Raw genomic sequence first — 14,109 nt, 5'->3', positions numbered from 1 at the left:
TTGACATCTGCCTCTTCTCCAAGAGGTTCGCAACCGAGATGCAGATGTGCCGGCTACAACCTGCTGCCTGCGCACGTCGAATTGTTGAAGGAGCTTCAGCTGAAACGGTTTTGATATGTAGAGCCCTAGGGCCCAATGTACCTCACCTGTATTCCGCAGACTGTAACAACGCTGTTATTTGTACTGAAATCAGGGGTAAAGTTTTCATCGACTCTCACTACGCTGAATCAAGGCCTACAGATGGCACCGAGCCGAAACATGATTGATGATTTTGCAAGCGCAAGCCAAAGGTGGGTGGGAAACGCATCTTGGAAACTGGCTTGGTAGCACTTTGGTGCCTTCTGAAGTCTTACCAGGATGTGAAAATGTACCTGGCATTTTGCAGCTGTAAATATGGTCTTCACAGCCACGTACAGCGCTTCCAGCTGCACAGATGCTACTTATCTTTGTGTTCTCCTGGAACAAAACCTTGCTTTATTTTTCTCACTTCCAAAATAAACTTCCTTTTCTGCACTCCCACAGAGAATCGCCACCGGGAAGAAAAGCTGTGCAGAGTTTTCTAACCAGCAGATTGCCTCTCTGTTCCCTCTACCCTGAGAACCTGAAAGCAGAGCACGGCTACTGTTTACAGAAAACCGAAGAGCATTTAAAGCTGCCTTGTTTCTAAATACATCCATTTCTGATTGAAAGAAGCTGAGCTAGTCACATTGAAGGAGCTAATTAAAATGTAAACAGCGTCGCTTTTAATTACCAGCTCTAAAAATTGTCATTATTTATTTTAAAAGTCGAGGTGCATAAGAATATGTGTTTAATTGCAAAAAGAAGGACGAGGTGAATTTTAAATGTACTTTGGAGATGCTGCAGTCTGAGCTCTGGCTGGTTGTTTCCATGAGAAAATACAGTGGTTTTTTTCACCCTGCAAGTCCTTCACTTCAGACACATGGTTTGATATTTATTTTTTTTTTCTCTTTTAATGCATTTGTTTGTTTGTTGGTTTGGCCTTTCTTTTTCAAAATCCTATTTCCCATCTTCTGCAATTCTCGCTCTTGGAGGAGTCTGGAAATCAGTCCATCGCTTCCAGATCAGTCGTTATTGGATGTTTTTCTGTTCACGCTGGTAAATGGCTCGATTGTGTGTAATTAGTTAAAGATGTGAAGTGCCGACTAAGTGCTAAGTAATGTTACATAAGTGTAATGTATGGCAGACACACTGTGCCACAAAAAGCATAATACTATTTTGCACTTAACTAGCACCTTTTACCCCAGGTTGGCAGAGCTCCTCGCTATCGCTGCTGGAGGTTGTCAGCACCCTGGCAAATTAGGTTATTGTTTTAATACGCGTTTACAGCTGAGACAACTGAGGCACAGAGCAGTTAAGTGCCTTGTCCCCGTTCCCCTGGTGAGTCAGCAGCCGAGCGGCACAGCAAAGCCAGACATCTGAGTCCCACCGCCGGCTCCGGTTAGGGGTGACGCTCCCTGCCAGGAGCTGGGGCTCCGTAACCCCTGGCTGCACGGCTCCCACTGTCAGCAAAACCCGGGGGTCACAGCCCGGGGACAAGCTGTGAGGAACTGCAGAGGGGGAGGATGTTTCGGATGGGCTCTGCAGGCATGGCAGCCTGCCCGTGCGTGGGGAAAGGACTGCTGGGTCGGTGCACAGCCACAGGGGCTGGCTGTAGGTGTGCTGAGAGGAGCGTCCTCAGAAACGCACCCAGCCTGGACATGGAAAAAATGAAGGATGGAGAGCTCACCTCTTCCCTCTCCGTGGTCAACCGCTTGCTGGAAAGATCTATTTCCTTCGAAGGTGGCAGGCTTCTGCTTCCAGCAACACGTTTCTGCAGGGCTTGTTACATTGAGGAGGGAGAAGGAGAGCAGCTTCATCTCTTGCTACCGGGCTCACATCATCTTCCAGCTCATGCCCATCCCATGGATACATGCCAGACCAAGCTGCCCATTAACTCCAGGACCTTCTGCCTGAGAAACCCAAGCAGTGAGCCAGCACAGGCTGGGACATCATTGAGCTATGGCAGGCCACTGCTCTGTGCTTAAGGTCACCAGCCAGAAGCTGGGACTTGCCACATCGATGGGATGCTGGTCCAGACCCAGCCAGATTGGTCCTGCAGAACTCTGGGCAGGATGCACACCATCCCCGCTGCCCAGGCACCCCTGCTCTGTCCCCCTTTGCAGCATCGCTGTGTTCCCCCCTTTCCTCTTTCTGGTGAGTGGAGTCCTTGCAGCCTCTCCCTCCCCCTCCAAGGTGCTTTCCCCAGGCCTTGGATTGCTTTTGTAACTGTGCCTTCTTCGGATATTCAACATCCTCTGAAAAATTTGATTTCACACCATATTTGTATGTTTAACAAAAATAATTCCAAACACCGAAAACAAGCCGTGCCCTGACTGGCATTACGTAGCATTTGTGATAATTGGATTCTCAGAAAGCCAAGCACTTTCTGGGTTTTAATGAGATTCAAACTTTAATTACTGCGTCCCTTTCCCAGGCATGCAGTGGAAGAGGAAAATGACCATAATCAGGTCTACGGCATGTTGCAAGAGACAGCCTCGATGGATCGCGATTCGGTTCCTTAATGAGGGGCCATTCTTGCCACACACAGTTGGAAAACCAGTTTCTCTTGCATCATGGCCTACATTTACACCCCTTAGGATTTTGGCCACAAACCACTGCTGCATCCTCTCAGAAGGCACTTCTTCACTGATGGAAAACCAGCAGAGATGGCTCCTGGACCTGTAGGACAAGAGAGGGAGACAAGGACACGTCAGAGACTGGTGCACACTTTCATTAAGGTCTTGATGATGATAACACAGGGTGGACCTTGGGCAGGGTTCAGGGTCCCTGCAGGTCCCCATCAGCTTCCCGCAAGCCCCTTCCACGGCTCTTCTCCTGCTGCACCTCTCCTCCTGCACTGCGCAGATCCCAGGCAAATCTTGCCCGTAAGGCTGGGATGACTCATTTGCTGGCTTTCTCACTTCCCCGCCTCCATCCTGAAGGATGCGGTGTTTTGTCGACTCTTATATCTGCACTGAGGTTGGAGGAGGCAGATGAATGCAGTGGTTTCATGTCTGCAGAGTGACGGCTGCAATGGAGGAATGGGGTCTTTAACAGAAACACTTAAACTTTACCTGAGAGGAATCAAGATACTGTGTGGTCATCTGAGAGGACTTTTAAATTGCAATGTTCAAAGTGTGTGACGATGTTCAGATACAAGCCAAGAGAAATTAATTAAAAAAAAAAAAAGGCCTTTGTTAGACACTACATCAAATTCTTCACAAATGAGTTGGTACATTGCCTTATGGTCTTCCCACATCCACTGTTTTTATATAATGATAAGAAACCTCTCCATCTACATGTTCTTGATAGCCCCATGGCTTAACTTCCATTATTCCATTGTCCTTTAGATGGTCAGAGATTCATGTCATGCCCTGCCTTTCTTTACGCTGTATTCAGGACTGAAGTCAGAATTGCCAGCTGAAAATTTCCAAGATTGGTCTTCTTTCCATTTCCTGACCCTTCTTCCAAGTTCCCAGCTATCTCCCTGGTTTCCCACCACTTAAAAAAGGTCACTGCTGTTGCTTCTTTTCCTCTCTCAGCAGTATGGAGTACATGCTGTCCTTGCCTAATACATGCAAGCATTTTCTTGGAATTACCTTCTTTTTAATCGCAAGCTGGTTTCGCATTCAGTCGTGTACTCTAGATGCCTACACAGCGAGACGTGACTGCTGCTTGCTGGCAGCAGGGGAAGTCAAGGTCTAAGCGGGCAGGAGCAGTGGGTGGCTTGAATCACTCTTGACATGAGACACCCGAGCAGTCACCGTGGGCAGGTTTAGCACCTCCAGTCTGCCCATAGCCGTGATCTCCATTGGTTCCTGACACCATCAAGTACCGCTTTCTCTGTTAGCTGGATGTTGGCAACTCAGCCAGCTTAGGAGGAGGAAACCCTTCTTCCTGGCCGCGAGGTCAACAGCGAAGGAGCTGCATGGGGAGCTAGGGCATGTCCTTGAAGTGGAAGAGCTCAGTGGGACCAGTGCTGTGGGGGGAAAGCCTTGCATGGGGCTCAGAGCACCCCTGGGGCTGTGCTTTTTGTGGCCATCCCTTCCAGTCTCACCCGGGCGATGTCAGGCAGAGCAGGTGTACATATTTGAGCTCTCGTCAGAGAGACAGACCTGTCTCTCTGGTACTTCTTGGGCTGGCATTTTTGAAAACCTGGGCAAAGGGGGGCAAACCCTTTAACTGTTCTGTAGCATCGATCCCCCAGGTCAGTGTTTTGTTATTGCTCTTCCCTCCACCTTCCCTTTTTCTGTGCAAACCTGGCTTGACTCATGCTTTCTTCTTTGCTTGCTTTGCCCTTTTCCATTTCCAGAACAAACTATTTTTATCCTCAGAGCTGTGTATTCCTGTGGGGGAGCCATGTTTGCTGCTGCTGCCCTGCCAGAGGAGGCAAGGCTGTTCTGCTTCCCCTGGGCTCATTTTTAGGGCTCCACAGCAGGCATGGGTGGTAGGTGCTCTCCAGACATCCAGGGCAAGCAGGGAGTCAGGAACCACGAGCAAAGCTTTGGGGCACGTGTGGGGGTATATTTGGTGAGGTTACGGCACACCCTCAAGCCTCTTCCAGTTTTGCATGGAGCCATATTTCCCTTCTGTGACAAAGACGACCAGATTCATGGCAAACGGCCAATAAGGGTCATGGAGAAGACAAGAGGGTGAGCTGGAGGGCTCCCACGGGCTCAGAGCCTCACCTTGCAGAAGGGCACAGGCAGCCTTAGGCCCCATTGAGACAAATCCCAGGAACAAAGTGCCCGCATAAAGGTTCTTACCCTGGGGCTTATGCAAAACAAACTCCTCCTCTCCCTGCAGCGACCAAGACCTTGAATTTCCCCCACTTAAGTCTGGACGAACACAAATACATCAGCAGGTAATGCGGGACGACCTGTGTAGGAAGCAAAGTCCCTTGCTAGGTATTCAGACTGGAGAAGGGCAAGCTGCCTTCTGGGCTGTCGCTCCTGTTATGCCCAAGACCAGGAGAAACTGCAATCCGCTTGGCTTGTAGCAAGGCAGCACCACTTCGGGGCACAATTTGAATGTTGTCCTGTCTCCCAAGGGGAAATCCATTCCGGATGGGGTTAGGATGCTTCTTTTGGGAGAGAGGGAGCTTGTTTCCAGCACTTGCTGGGTTGATACTCTGGACCAGGCTTTTCCAGGTGCCCATGTTGAAGGACATGGTGCCTTGAGTACTTCCCCTGTCTCTCTTCTCCTCTGGCTTTCAGTAGGGTATTCTCTTCTGCTGGCACATCTGAGAGGTGGGACCCCTCATTCTCAGCTACGTGGGGAGGCCCCTGAGCCCCACAGCCATTCCACGGATGTGGGACCAGGTCGGGAAAGCAGCACAGACAGCACTCACGCAGGCCACAAACCTCTGAGCTCTGGCTGCGAAGCCTGCACACATGACTACCCGTAAGCACAAGTCCATCCTAAGCCTTCAGCAGTCACAGGACCGTTGTGTCCCTCCTCTTCCCAGGAAGCAGATTGCAAAACCACGTAACCGCAGAGACTAGCAGTGTCTGAATGGGCTCAGGCACCAGTCCATGCCCATCTGTGGCTCCTGGGAAATTACTTCCTATGGGCCGGGAGAAGCTAAGCATGGTGAGAAACAAAACCTCCCGCTGGGTAGGCAGCTCTCCTCTCTCCCCAGAAAACACAAACGCTGCCCTGCAATGGACTGAAAACTCCTGGACCTATAGGAAAAAAATAGCCCCGTCCCACGTGTCACCCCCCCAAACAGCCTTTCGGGGGGGTGGGGGGGAGGTGTGCAGCCCTTAGAGTCGGGCTCTGGACAGTACAGAGGAGGCCATTTGGGCGGGTTTGCTGCTGCGGCAACCTCTGGAGAAAAAAAAAAATGCAACTTGAGACCCACCAAATGACCTGCAGTGAGAGAAGATGCTTATTCTTTCAGGTAATACTATTTTTTCTCTTCGGTGGAAGGAAAATTCCTCCCTCTTCATGGGAGCAGTGCATCCCACTTATTTTCCACTTGAGCCTGAGTGACCAAGAGGGTCTTAAGTGGAGCATCTAGCTGTGGCGTGGAGGGTGATCTTGATGAATAGGTATATCCTTCCCCAAGCCCTGCCCTTCCCAGAACTGCTGCCAGTATTTCCACCTACTTAGTGCAAAACCACGAACAGACACAACAGGAAGCCATTCTCTAGAATAAAACAGCCTTTCTGAGACTTCAGAGCTTGGGCACAGCCCCTCCCTGGGGAGCGCTGGGATGGGGCAGTGGGTTTGGCACAGTCTGTCCTTACAACGGGCAATGCACCACAACAGCTTGTCCGCAGATTTTCATTTTGTCAGGCCTGGCAAGTGAAAGGATGCTCTCCTTTTCCGGAGGTCAGGCATCGCTCCTCCTTATGGAACACTCTGCAAAGATCAGGGAATGCAAATGGTGGAGAGGATCCGTTCCAGGTTATCTGCCTTCCTCCTCTCCCAGCTCCTGGCTGTGGAGATCCCGAGTGAGATGCCCATGCAGGATGCAGTGCAGTTGGCAGAGGCTGCTGAGATGTTTTGCGGCTCTCTAACCACCGCTGGGGGAAAGAGAAGGGAGCTGGCATCATCTCCATGTGGCCTGTGGCTGGACACTCAATAGGAAACAGGGAGAGCCCAGCAAACCTCACTGGAAAAGTCATCTTGTGCACGGATCAAAGCATGAAACTGCCTCCAGGATGAGAAAATAAATAGAGAGCGTGAGAAATGTCGGCTCGTTTAGAAAAGAGGCAGAGGGAGAACATGCTTCTTTGGCTTGGCTGGAAAGTGAAAGAGCCAGGCTTGCAGAGGTGGGACAGCAGATCACAGCGGCACTACCAGGAGAGCACTGGGACAGCACTGATGTTTAATAATTTTCATATGCAACAAGAAGAGGTTAAAAACATTTGTTTGCGAAACCAGAGCATAATTAGTAGCGAGTCACGGAAATCGTTGTTCCAGCTACTGTAAAAACAAGCCGGTGCTGACGGGTCTGCTGGCCATTCGAAAGCGTCGAGAGCTTCAGCCCAAGATTCCTTCCTTAATTGCACCACTCTTGGCCACTCGCTCTAAATTAAGCGGACAGGAGCACAAGAGAGCTAATGCACCGCTCTGAAAGGCAAACTATTAACCAAAGTGTCTCTCAGATGTTTAACTTCAAGGAGGCACGATTGAAATCTCATCAATTATGATCAGCGGACATGAGAAGGGCCTGAAGTTCATCCATAACATAATTTGCAGAATAATAAGAATTAAAGATGTGAAATCTCTTTTAGGTTGAGTCTACTTCAGTCCCCAGGGTGAGTTAGATGGGTGTCTGCATCATGCTTCCCGCTGTGCTGCATGCATGCAGTAAATGCAATGCAAGAAAAGTTTCCCTGATGCACTTTAGTGACTCAGAGGATATTGCTGTTGAGTATTTACACTACAGTTACAGACATAAGCCCTCTCTGTGCAGTCCCAGGCATATTCCCTGCTTTTGTCTTCATTGGCAGCTTTGTCTTTCTGAAATCCACCCAGTTATTCTCACAGTTCTTCTCCTGGATTGAAAACAGCTCTCTGCTGTCCCTGGCATCCTCTTCCTTTAAACACTTTGCGTACGTCCCCTGCCCTCGGCAGACTAGTCAATGGGAACAATAAACTTAGGGGAGACCAATGAACCTGGGGGAGACCGTGACATTCCTGATTGAAAAAACAAGATTGAGCCCTTCACTTCCCACCGTGCTGCTGACAGCAATACTACTTAGCACTCCTACCCTATGACGCATTACCCAAACATTAGCTAATTATCCTGCCTGACTCCTTAGAAAGTAGGCAGTTAAGTGTTTAGCTCCATTCTCCAGATGGGGTAACCCTGGCAGAAAAAGAGGTTAACAGGGGAAATGCCAATCCTACTGTGTAGGGTGGAGAACATCCCTGCCGTTTGGCGGAGCAACGTTGAGCATGGGGCTTGTCTTACCCATCTCGCCTGTCTGCACTGAAGCTGAGCTTCATCTACAGTGGGCATAAAAGACCAGCACCTTGGGAGAGTGATTCATCCTTGCCCAAGGCATGTCCCATTGAGGTGGGTTAAGTCATCCTCTAGGAAGAGCACCCAAGGAGTCCACCTTCTCCGTACTGCCAAGGGGAAGGGAAGCACCTGGGAAGGTGCAGATGCCCCGAGCAGACAGTGCAAGTTGTCTCCAAACTGCAGAGAGCAACACTGCCAGGATCCATGCTCAAGAGCTCACAGATCCTGGGAGATATTCTACTGGTGTCACTCAAGCAGACTTTGATGTTCACCCCGGAGCACAGTGTGCAGAAAGCAGGGTGCAAGCCCACGCCTTCCTACTATCAATTTGGTGACGAGTGCTCCATTGCAACCCTGAACTGGGGCTATCTTTGTGGGGAGAAAATGCTGAAATAAGCTATTCTTAATGAAGGGAGAAAGTGTTTGGCAGAAAGGTCCTTAAAAGACAGCAACAGAAGGAGTCCAAACCTAATAACAAGAGCTCCAGCCATTGTAACTAAGTACTCCACAAAATGTGTAATTATGGCACTATAGCAACTATTGAATTCCAAGGCACATTTTGCATCTGAAACACAGGACAGAGCATCCTCTTTGGGTGGTTCAGAGAAACAATCACAACACCCAAGCGCTCCACGTAGAAAAGGAGAAGCGCCGAACCGCGGTGTGCCACGAGCAGCGTGCGGCTGGCGTGCAAGCGCATCCCCACAGAGCAGCCCTGCCCAGGATGAGCGCACCTGCCTGGGAGGAAGAGACGAGCAAATATTTTTAGCCCTCGGAGCAGCTGCGAGCATCTCGTCTGCTTCCTACATAAAGCCCTCACTGAATCATGGAGCGGGGCTGAGCACAAAGGCACGGAGAAGGTGGCATGGGGGTGACATCGGAAAAAGCGCATTTTACCAAAGCGTGGAGGGCGCGAGTACAATTTGTGCTGCCGTTCCCATCTCACCAGCTTTTCCTGCCCTCGGGTGCCCCGTTTCAGTTCAGACGGGGCCGAGCACACAAGGGTACCAAGGAGATCTTCTTTCCTCAGCGTGGCTGGGAGCCACTTGCATCCCTTAAAAGGCATCTTCTGACTCAGATACACTCTCCTCCATTGTCTGGGGCATGTTGTTTTGCAGCTGGAGACTGGTGAATGAAGCTGAGTTACTGACCTTGATTCGGAAAAAAAATGCACGCTTGTGTTTTGTAAGACAAGCCTTTTAAAGCTGGCTTTTATGCAAAGAATTATGCCAATGTGCGTATGGAGGCGCTGGTATTTCAGGCCCGTTTCAATCTTCCGGATTGCCAGTGAGCTCTTTCACTGATTTAAGCCTTTAACCAAAGGACGGATGCTGCAAGAGGTGGTGAAGAGGACTCAAGCAGGTATTTAAGTGCGTGGCCTACGAGCAGATGCTTGGATCAGGGCCTAGATCAGAAGAGGTATTTTATTACATTGAAGGAGGTATTGTTTTAATACGTTTAAGGAGGCCCAGATGATCCCTCGCCCTAAATGGGGGGGGAAAAAAAAATAACCTGCCTTTGAGGCTTGCTTTCACCCTTTTTCGGTGTGGAAATGCATTGAGGCCCCACAGAAAACTGGTCTCAATCAGCTTTGCCACTATTTTCCCCCATCATGTCATCACAATGAGAGATGATCATGAGTGAGGCCAGTCTGGGGAGTTTTTTTAGAATTGCCTCTAGTCCCTCTCCGGCCTTGCCCAGAGGTTAGAGGTAATTTTCTTTGAAGACACTGGGGGAGGCAGCACGCGTTCGGCTTGGGAAGATGCTCTCCAGCCCAGATCCAGCGCAGACAGGCGGGTTTATTCCCCTTGCACGATGCACCAAAGTAAAATGAGGCCCTGGCTTTGCAGAAGGAGCTCGGTTAGGTGAGCATCGCCAAAATCTGGTACGACAATACCCCGTCAGGCCAGCGCCCCGCTTCCGCTCAGAAAACAATAGAAGTTTACACAACTGCAGCCTACTTGAGGTTTTTGCCTTACTTCACGGCTGAGCAACGAGACCCCAAATGTTACAGCTCTGCCTAATGTCCTTGGCTCTGTCCTGCTTTGGAAGGAAACATGCTGTGGCCCGCGCTGCCAATGCTATTTCCTCTCGCTTGTCTTTAAAGGTCTCTTTTTCCAACAGCTGATCGGCTCTGCAGCTCCGGGGAGTACGTGAGATCCGGCTGGCCCACGATCTAGCTGGTATGGCCGCGTGCCATGTTGTTGTTTGTATTGCTTTCATTTTTTTGGCGTTACTTGGCTCTTCCACGCAACTTGTTTTCATCCTGAACTATGTGCTCATTACATATCCAAACACCCACGCAGGTTTTGCATGAGGAAACTCGAAACACACGCGCAGTAGAGGAGCAAGTTTGTGACAGGGGGAATGAGATATTTGTCTCGAGGCAGACACAAACAATTGTCAAATCCCCGAGCTGCCTGTGATTGGATTTCAAGCTTACTGACGACAAGCATGTGAACACCGTGTGCACATCCTCCTGGCAGAGGGATGCGGGGGACATCTCTTGTGGTCACCCTGGCCTCTCCCAGCAACTCCAGCTACTGTCCGAGGCACACGTCCAGGCACCTCCTGGCTCTCTGGCAGGCTGTGCCCTGAACGCCAAAGGGACCCAGTTTTGCTGCTAGGAGAGCTCTTGCTTTCCCTCTGCGGCCTCATCCTCACAAAGCTGCCAGCCACAGGCAGCACAGATCCACCCGGCCAGCTCAGGTCCGGCAGGCACCGAGTCGTGCTGGAAGATTTCAGCAAGGTCCCAAGCAAAGGGGTCAGAAATAGGACTTTTCTGCACGGTATTTGCTTCATAAGTGCCCTCTTTCCTTAAAGCAGAGCGTCTGAGCTGCTGCTGGAGGCAGCACCGGCAGCATTGGTGCCATTGGGCCCCCCACTTTGCATGGATCCGGCATTGCACTAGCGCAGCAAACGCAGCATGGCCCTGGACTAGCAGAGCAGGGTTCAGATACTCAGGTTTTCCGAGTCTCTCCCATTTTTACGGCACCACCGCCGCTGCAGTTGAAGTCCGGCAGCCGCCCTGATTGGGATGCAGAGAGCTCAGCTGGAGGCTCGCAGGCGGTCCAAATCTGCAGCATGCCGCTCCCCTGCACACTGCGCTCCTCCCCACTGTGCTCAGTCTGCTCAGAGCGTGGAAAAAACCCTCTCCCAACGACCGCCAGGAACTGCATAGCACTGGGCAAGCTCAGCCGGAGAAACCGGGGGACTCGGTTTGCAGCTCGGGATTGCTTTGCTTCGTCGCAGCCTTCCCTGCTGCCTGTGCTGCAGATGAATAAAGATTTTCCAGGGCTGTCAGTACCGCATATTTCACCAGCATTCGCTTCACTTTAAGTCCAAAATGCGCTAAAAATAAGCTGGCTCGGCATCCAGGTTTTGATTCAAGTGGTAACAGGATACCGGGCAGAAAAACTCCTGGGGTGGTTTGCACTGTGCAGTGGCAAGCAGGGGGCTGCTGGCTCTCCCTTCTCCTCCTCCTCCTCCTCCCGGCTGCTGCGGGGCTGTCGCTCACCACTCACTCACAATTCCGTAAATTTCATAGTTGAAGATCACAGGTTTCATATGGCATGGCTCCTCAGGGCTGGTTGTTAGTGAGGCTCCAAACGCCAAGGTAGCATCTCTTCCTCTGCGGCTGGGAGCGTATTATTAGCGAGAACCTTCGTAAACTATTTCTTTTAATAATCCTGCAGTAATTTTGGGAGGGGGGATGCCCGCAGGCAGAAGTTTGGGTAAGTGAAGTACGAAATGCCACAGGAAGGCCACAAACTTCAAAAAGCTTCATTAGCAGAGGGAGGTGTGGATGTTTGCGCCTCGTGCATGGACTGTGCTGTTGCAGAGCCGCATGGCTTTGATGCCATTGAAAATACTGCAAATCCCCCTCCTGGGAAGGCGTCTTGAGATGAAATGCTTGCTGCCCTCCCTCGCTTTTGAAATACCCGGTTGATGTTTAGTCTTAAAGGCTGCTGAACGAGTTTTTCATCCGCAGGCAGATTTTGCTGCCGCATTCTCACTCGCTTTCCTAAAATAAAAGGGAAAAAAAAATAAAATAAAAAAAAAAAATCCTTGTGCTAATTTAATCTAGCCAGGCATCTTGCTGTCCTGCCTGATAATATCTCTCCAATCTGTCATTTCCAACAGACAGCTGTTTATTTGTTTGGCTTTTTTTTCCCCGCTGGTCTTGAAATTTCTCCCTGCTTTCTCAAGCAGCCCAGAGCTGCCCCAGGGATGTCCCAAGCCTCCCCCTTGCTTGGGTGGGGGCTCTGGGGGAAAACATTTCCTTTCTCCAGGAAAAACACTACAACAAGCTCAGACAGAGAAACCTGTCAAAGAATACCCAACTTACATGCTGGTTTGGGGTTTCAGAGCCAGCCTCCTGGCATGCAGTGGGCCAAAGCACTGAAAAACAACCTGGTGCAGATCTGGAGATCCCAATGGGAGCTTCCCTCCAAACTGAGCGCGGCACCGCAGACCCAGAGAAGTACCATTGCTGCCGGTGAATTATTCAGCAGCATCAACTGCAAAGGAGGAAATGATTAAATACAAGTTATTCCCTAGAATCCACAGCAAAAGATAAAAAAAGGTATTAAATATGACAGCGTGCAAGACATGAGAAACCACTTGGGTTCCTTCCCACAGCCCAGACCTCCAGGTCGCCTCTCCATGGAGAATGCAGAAGAGCTGTTGTATGGGCTGGAAAAAATGACCCAAGGAAAAAAACCTTGATTAATTCTGGCACCCTGCACTCAATTTGTAGTTGCTTTCAAATGGGACTGTTGGTCAAACGCTAAATCTGAGCGCCGCTCGATCATCTGCATTTTGTTATTTACTTCTATTTATTTATTTATTTACTGTTATTTATGGTGACTTTAATAGCTTTAACTCCTTCTTCGGAAAACCCCCAAAAAACTAAACAAACCACCCAGCATTTAAAAATTGGCAGAAGTGTCAAAACAAGCCTCTTGGGAAGTGTAAGAATACACGGTCAAATATTTGGCTGACAAAACGGAGCGAGGGAGGATAACTGTGCTACCCACGTCAGGGATCGGCACAGGAGCCAGAGCGGGATCAAATCCCACTGGGTTTTCCTAGATGCCTTTCCCAAGCACCCACCTGCGGCTGCCATGGGGCCAGGAAAGGAGACGTCCCCTTTGGCAATCAACACCCCACTCCAGACCCACAGTGCTTTCCCTTGAGGCCCACAGCCAACTCAGCCCTATGGGGCATCCCTCTGAGCTCCACAGCAGCTCCATGGGGCATCCCCCAAGCCCCACAGCCACCTCAGCCCCATGGAGCATCCCCCTGAGCACCACGGCAGCTCCATGGGGCATCTCCCAAGACTCACAGCCACTTCAGCCCTATGGGGCGTCTCCATCAGCCCCACAGGGTATCCCCGTCAGCCCTACAGCAGCTCCATGGGGCATTCCCCCAATGCCACAGCCACCTCAGCACCATCAGGCATCCCCCTGAGCCCCACAGCCACCTCAGCCCCATGGGGCACCTCCCTGAGCCCCACAGCTGCTCCATGGGGCACCTCCCTGGACCCCACAGTCGCCTCAGCCCCAGGGGCATCTCCCTGAGCCCCACAGCAGTTCCACAGAGCATCTCTCCAAGCCCCACGGCAACTCCACAGGGCATCCCCCAGGCCCCACAGCCACCTTAGCTCCGTGGTATGTCTCCCCGAACCCCACAGCAGCTCCATGGGGCATCCCCCCGAGACCCTCAGCCCATCTCAGCCCCATGGGGCATCCCTCGGAGCTCCACAGGGCACCCCCAAACCCCACAGCCACCTCAGCCCCATAGGGCATCCCCCTAAGCCCCACGGCAGCTTCACGGGGTATCTCCCCCAGCCTCACAGCAGTTCCATGGTACATCTCCCCGAGCCCCACAGCCCACCTCAGCCCCACAGGGCATTCCTCTGAGCCCCACAGCAGCTCCACGGGTACCACCCTAAACCTCACAGCCCAACGCAGCCCCATGGCGTCTCCCCGCTCAAGCCCCACAGGCTGTCACCTCTCCCCAAGCCCCATGAGATGTCACCCCCTAGGCACCACAAGCCCCACGCTCCA

The 14,109-nt window shown here is 51.1% G+C and overlaps 1 long non-coding RNA gene across 1 annotated transcript; it reads right to left on the bottom strand.

Annotated features, from left to right (window-relative positions):
- Positions 1–700: 700 nt before the first annotated feature.
- LOC141738077 (uncharacterized) lies at positions 701–12,717 on the bottom strand. Its single transcript, XR_012585292.1, has 3 exons — positions 12,387–12,717; positions 8,985–12,062; positions 701–2,739 (listed from the first exon to the last, which is right to left on the bottom strand). It is a non-coding gene; the product is annotated as an uncharacterized LOC141738077 (long non-coding RNA).
- Between the last annotated feature and the right edge of the window lie 1,392 nt (positions 12,718–14,109).

This window comes from Larus michahellis, chromosome 1, assembly GCF_964199755.1.
Source record: "Larus michahellis chromosome 1, bLarMic1.1, whole genome shotgun sequence".
Classification (NCBI taxonomy): domain Eukaryota; kingdom Metazoa; phylum Chordata; class Aves; order Charadriiformes; family Laridae; genus Larus; species Larus michahellis.
The sequence above is the reverse complement of the archived record's forward strand: the minus strand, read 5'-3'. Positions and strand labels throughout refer to the sequence as shown.